Below are 6,723 nucleotides of genomic sequence, written 5' to 3'. Positions count from 1 at the left end.
GTGAGCATTTATAGTGAAACCTTCATCGAAACTGCTTGTCAACACCTTCTGCTCCTCGTTGGGATCGACATTCTTACTTATCGAAGATACTACGATACACCCCCTATACTTGTGGGTCATCAATCATTCATAGCTAGGAGTTTACATGGTATTGGTGCTTTGATCTCCCCACCATCATTAATATTATTAGTGTACCTTACTCTCTCCATGTCCATCTTTTCAAGGATACTAACAAAATTGGTATAAGAACCAAGCATCTTATATTTAATAAAGTCCTTTCTAGCCTCTCTTGCTATACCACCAAATTCTCTAAGAAGGGTTTCTAAAACAAAATCTTTCTTTTCCCCTTCTTCCATATCACCGAGTGTAAGAAACATGTGTTGGATTATAGGATTGAGATTAACAAATTTAGTTTCCAACATGCGAACTAAAGCGAGCAGCAGCAATTTCATAAGTAGGAGCAAGTTCTACCAAGTGTCTATCTTCAAAATCTTCAACGGTACTAACATGATTGAAAAATTCTTCTATATTATTTCTCCCAACTATAGACCCACGTCCTACCGGTATGTCTTTTACGGAAAATTAAAAGGAAACATGTTGAAATAAGTAAAGCAAATATAAGTAACTAATTTTTTTTGTGTTTTTAATATAGAGTGCAAGACAGTAAATAAAGCAAAGCTAGCAACTAATTTTTTTGTGTTTTGATATAAGTGCAGCAAACAAGAAAGTAAATAAAATAAAGCAAGACAAAAACAAAGTAAAGAGATTGGATTGTGGAGACTCCCCTTGCAGCGTGTCTTGATCTCCCCGGCAACGGCGCCAGAAAAAGAGCTTGATGGCGTGTAACTCACACGTTCGTTGGGAACCCCAAGAGGAAGGTATGATGCGCACAGCAGCAAGTTTTCCCTCGAAAGAAACCAAGGTTTATCGAACCAGGGAGGAGCCAAGAAGCACGTTGAAGGTTGATGGCGGCGGGATGTAGTGCGGCGCAACACCGGAGATTCCGGCGCCAACGTGGAACCTGCACAACACAACCAAAGTACTTTGCCCCAACGAAACAGTGAGGTTGTCAATCTCACCGGCTTGCTGTAACAAAGGATTAACCGTATTGTGTGGAAGATGATTGTTTGCGGAAAACGAGTAAAGAACAAGTATTGCGAGCAGATTTGTATTTCAGTATAAAAGAATGGACCGGGGTCCACAGTTCACTAGAGGTGTCTCTCCCATAAGATAAAAGCATGTTGGGTGAACAAATTACAGTCGGGCAATTGACAAATAGAGAGGGCATAACAATGCACATACATGTCATGATAAATATAGTGAGATTTAATTGGGCATTACGACAAAGTACATAGACCGCCATCCAGCATGCATCTATGCCTAAAAAGTCCACCTTCAGGTTATCATCCGAACCCCTTCCAGTATTAAGTTGCAAAACAACAGACAATTGCATTAAGTATGGTGCGTAATGTAATCAACAACTAAATCCTTAGACATAGCATCAATGTTTTATCCCTAGTGGCAACATCACATCCACAACCTTAGAACTTCCTGTCACTGTCCCAGATATCAATGGAGGCATGAACCCACTATCGAGCATAAATACTCCCTCTTGGAGTTAAGAGCAAAAACTTGGCCAGAGCCTCTACTAATAACGGAGAGCATGCAAGATCATAAACAACACATAGGTAATAACTTGATAATTAACATAACATAGTATTCTCTATCCATCGGATCCCGACAAACACAACATATAGTATTACAGATAGATGATCTTGATCATGTGAGGTAGCTCACAAGATCCAACAATGAAGCACAATGAGGAGAAGACAACCATCTAGCTACTGCTATGGACCCATAGTCCAGGGGTGAACTACTCACTCATCACTCCGGAGGCGACCATGGCGGTGAAGAGTCCTCCGGGAGATGAATCCCCTCTCCGGCAGGGTGCCGGAGGAGATCTCCTGAATCCCCCGAGATGGGATTGGCGGCGGCGTCTCAGTAAGGTTTTCCGTATCATGGCTCTCGGTACTGGGGGTTTCGCGACGGAGGCTTTAAGTAGGCGGAAGGGCAACGCGGGGGCCACACGAGGGCCCCACACCATAGGTCGGCGCGGCCGGGGCACGGGCCGCGCCGCCCTAGTGTGGCGGCGCCTCGTGGCCCCACTTCGACTCCTCTTCGGTCTTCCGGAAGCTTCGTGGCAAAATAGGACCCCGGGCGTTGATTTCGTCCAATTCCGAGAATATTTCGTTACTAGGATTTCTGAAACCAAAAACAGCGAGAACAACGACATCGGCTCTTCGGCATCTTGTTAATAGGTTAGTTCCATAAAATGCACGAATATGACATAAAGTGTGCATAAAACATGTAGATATCATCAATAATGTGGCATGGAACATAAGAAATTATCGATACGTCGGAGACGTATCAACTGGAGAGACAACTTTCGATCCGACCATCTATCCATTTGTTTTAAGTTTCATTTTAATACTGAGTACTGGCATTTTTAAGTCCAAAATTACTTTTGGATACTTAGCTTTTGTGCTGTCTACATATTAAAAAATTGAAAATTATATTTACAGATTTTGAAAGGATCATATTAAAAATATGTTGGACGAAACCTCCGACCGGAGGAAACGGAGGAAGTTCCTCCTTTTTAGATAGTAGAGATTTCATCCACCATTTGTACGATGAAGCACCACATTTTTCAATACCCACAATGAGCTCTTTGTGCCATACTCTTTGAACACAATTTGCAATATGAACAATTAGTTCTTTGTACCATACTCTTTCAAACACACTTTGCACATAAACCTTTATGACTATGTTGCGTAATCTCGTATGTGGGAGAACTTTCAACCGAGGAAGTCATTCCTGCTACAAAGTGTTAAGTATGAAGATAATAAAGTTTTAAGTAACAACCTTCTTTTGAATGCCATGGAATGAGATATTATTGATCGCCTAAATAGGTGAACATTTATGAGAGAGATAAATAGTGGATAATGTTGCTTAGTACTTTGTTTCTTAAATGTCGCTGGTGTTACTTTGTAATATTTCTACAAAATAATTATAATATATATATTTGTGCTCGGCGGATTTAAGTGATGCCATTATCCACGTGAACCCTTACATCTCGGATTATGAAACCTATTTAGCTCTGCGATACCAAAACCAACTCAACAAAAGAGAAATGAGATTCAAAACATATGTTATATACAACAGAGAACAGCCTCATGGATCTGTTTCATTTGCTTGTCTACTTCAGATGTTCTCCGCTCCGTTTCACAGTTCTGTCTCATGACATGACTCTGTTATGTTAGAAACAATTTCGTAGGCAATGTTTATATTTTCGATGTGTTTTTATTCCTTTACATGTATTGTCACCCGTGACAAAGCATGGGAATTTTTCAAGTTTTACTCAACAAACAAAAACAAAAGGCACCATTGGCATAAGCGATCAAATCCAATGCTGACTGTCACACGAAACCACGCCGGACGAACAAAATTAAACTATTAACGTAATCATCGAAACCTCCATCCGTCCGTAAGTCCAGCACAGCTCGCATATACTAAACCTTTCACCATAAACATGAATCCGTGGATAAGGAAAAGTAGTCTGGATCGGTGATTTCAGGGCCGTCGACCATGATTCAATTAAATCTCAGTCGATTGAGCTCTAACTGCTCCCTATTTTATTTTGCAAATAAACAACTCTACTCTCATCACGGTTGAAGAGTAGGAAATTATTGGCACCGCTCGTTCTTAGAGCACAATCTTGTGAAGAAACATATCGCAACAATAAATCTAATAATTGAAATCAAAACATAGCATTATCTTTTATTCTCCTCGTTCTCAATATTTCATGACATTATTAGTTGCTACCGCCAGAGAATGGTAACGCCGCCGCCCCGCACAAATTTTTGCACTCGTCCCATGTGTCCCAACAATGATCACCGGGCACGGATACACAGCAGAAACATGTCTGCCCTAAGCGGCGGCCGCCCCTGCACGTACTCGTTACACACATGGCCAGATCCTTGAAGCCCTGAATCTGGTGGTCGTCACCTATCTGACGGCCGGCTGCATAGACGGAAAGAACAAGATGGGTATTAGCATGTACTCCCTCCGTCCATATAAAAACATCGGAAATGTAACTGAAATAATACTAGTATATTTATGTATAGACAACCTTGCGACATGTTTTTATGAGTACAACATACGATGAGATCCTTTCAGTTGACGGATCACCTGAGCACGTACTTACCTTGAACGGAGAAGGCGTAGCTTGCAAGGACGACGAGCAACAACATCATTGCTCCCTTTCCCCTCATCTGGCTGCACGATCTGTAGCACATCATGTCCGATTCTATATGTATATATTATACTACTAGCGCTCTTTATCGATGAACACGACTAATGGGCTCGGGCCGAACCTTCGCTACTTATATGACAGCAAGAGGTAGACACAAATTGCATGCTACCGAATGCAATTAATTTCATGGACATAATTCGGCAGGATATCAATTAGTAATTTCATGGAGTATTGCCTAGTAGTTATGGCTTGATATGAAGTATTCAATTGGTGCCTCGTTGTGGCTTGACAATCACTCTTCGTTCTTGGGGATAATCTCTAGGGATCGGCATCCGATTTTTTGTTTCCCATCGGCGGATGGAGAGTGGCCGCAGGATTTTCAACTGGACCGTGCGTGGATCTTTCCGTGATTCCAGTGAGCATAGGATATGCAATTAACTGCTTCCTCAAATCACGTCGCATTAAATTGCATGGGACTAAGTCCCAAGAACTGTGAGCTCTTTTTGAAAAACCAATTACTCATACCAGTTGTGTGTTGTGCCATAAACTACTCTCGGTTGTGTATCATGAACTACTTATGCATTCTGAACTAACATTCGTGATTAGCTAGGGCTTAACTTATTGTGTTAAACTGCTATTTTGAAGTGGCGACCACCAGATTCAGGGCTTGAAGGATCCGGCCAGACATTATAAACTGAACGACGTTATAATAGTTTTATTTGATGCCCGGGCATTATAAACTGAACGAGGTTATAATAGTTTTATTTGTTAGTTTATTCGCTGTTATGGTGTCTCTTTGCTCTTTGCTGATGAGGGATAATGTCACCACTTGGGAGAAGTAGTAACTAAAACTACGTCCTGTTGATAACCAAATAGCCAAAATATGTAATTGAGACGCAAATTGCAGTTTACTTGCCAACCAAATAAGGCGCACAAATACGCTGAAAAAAACTTTATTGGCAACCAAACAAACTACCATTCAGGTATATGTGTATGGCCTAGTTAAATATGGCTCTGAAAAGAAGATCTCCCCCGATGCGGCAAAGAGCTACGGCCAGCCAATCAGGCCCTCTGTGTTTCCGGAAAACTCACATGTATATTACGGTGTGGTACTACATCTGCAAGTCCACGATCCTTAAATTATTATTCCACAAATTCGAGAAAGACTGTCTTCGGCAGTGGATCTGCAGGCTGGCTTCGGCCAGTTGCGTGGGGATGGTGGTCTTGAAGTTCCGGGCGAAAGTCTGCCTGGCTATGTCCGGCCGGCGGTGGCTGCGCCTGCGGGCGTTGTTCCCTCGTTGGAGGCACTGCCGTGGAGCTCCCTCGGCCTCCAAGCTCGGATCAGGCTCTTCGGGTGAAAGCTTTGGCCCTGTTGGGTCGGGCGACGGGCGTCGTCTCACGTCGCTTACCTCCTTTGGGGCGTCGTCTAGAAGACCTCGATCACATCTGCTCTTCCTTTGGGCTGGATGCACACATCTTCGCGGTTGGCAGGTGTCCAACCGGCGATGTCCGTGTTCCGTGTGGCGGCTTATGTGGCAACGATGGCGTTGAAGAGTGATGGTTTGGTCGCGGCAAGACCTTGTTAGTCGGTTTGGCCCGGCGTGTCCGAGTTTCCTCCATGCTGGTCTTCCGTTGCTGTGGAGTCGGAGCTATCATGTTCTTCGAGGTCTTCTATTGGGCGGCGTACGATGACCTGCAAGGGGCGGTCCAGGTGAAGTTCACCTTCGGCGCGGGTCTTGCGCATCCCCTCGCCGGAGCTCGTCATCCGAGTCGGAGCTGCATTCCCCTACACGAGGAGCCACCTGTTTGGCTTTGGCCAGCTTGAACCTCGCGGTGCCGCTTCGGCAAGGTCTTCTTTGTTGGTCGCTTCTTCGGGGAAGTCGGAGTCGCTGCGGGTGCGGAGTGATGACGATGACGCCGGTGAGCAACCTCGACGACGATCTTCACCTAGGTGGTGTTTGTGCAGCTTCGCTGGGAGTTGTGTGTGCCCATGCGACGGTCGTGTTCCATGACGGTCGGCATGGGTGTTTGTACTGGTTTTTGGTCGGTTTTCCGTTAATAAACTGACCACCTATTCTTCTCTATTAATGAAATGGCAAGTCTTGCCTCGTTTCAAAAAAGAAAGACTGTCTTAATGAAATACCATGGTGGTTCCTCCCACCATTGGTCTCATTTTTTTATTCCACAAATTCCTCCAAAGAAGGCTCACTGAAATGCAAAATCTAAGGCTACTAACAAAATAAGAAGAAAAAAAGGTTGAAGAATTTTGAGCTTGGAGAAGAAAACCAAGTGGGAGGCAAAGCAAAGATTAGTGACGCCCGTGGACGCCACCATGCCGGCTGCAAAGAACAGTGGTCAGTTTCACATAGTTGGACAGTTTGTTTACTTGGCAATACTAACTGCACTAGAAA

Source organism: Lolium rigidum, chromosome 4 (assembly GCF_022539505.1).
Source record: "Lolium rigidum isolate FL_2022 chromosome 4, APGP_CSIRO_Lrig_0.1, whole genome shotgun sequence".
In the NCBI taxonomy this organism is placed as follows: Eukaryota; Viridiplantae; Streptophyta; class Magnoliopsida; order Poales; family Poaceae; genus Lolium; species Lolium rigidum.
Note: the sequence above shows the minus strand (reverse complement) of the source record.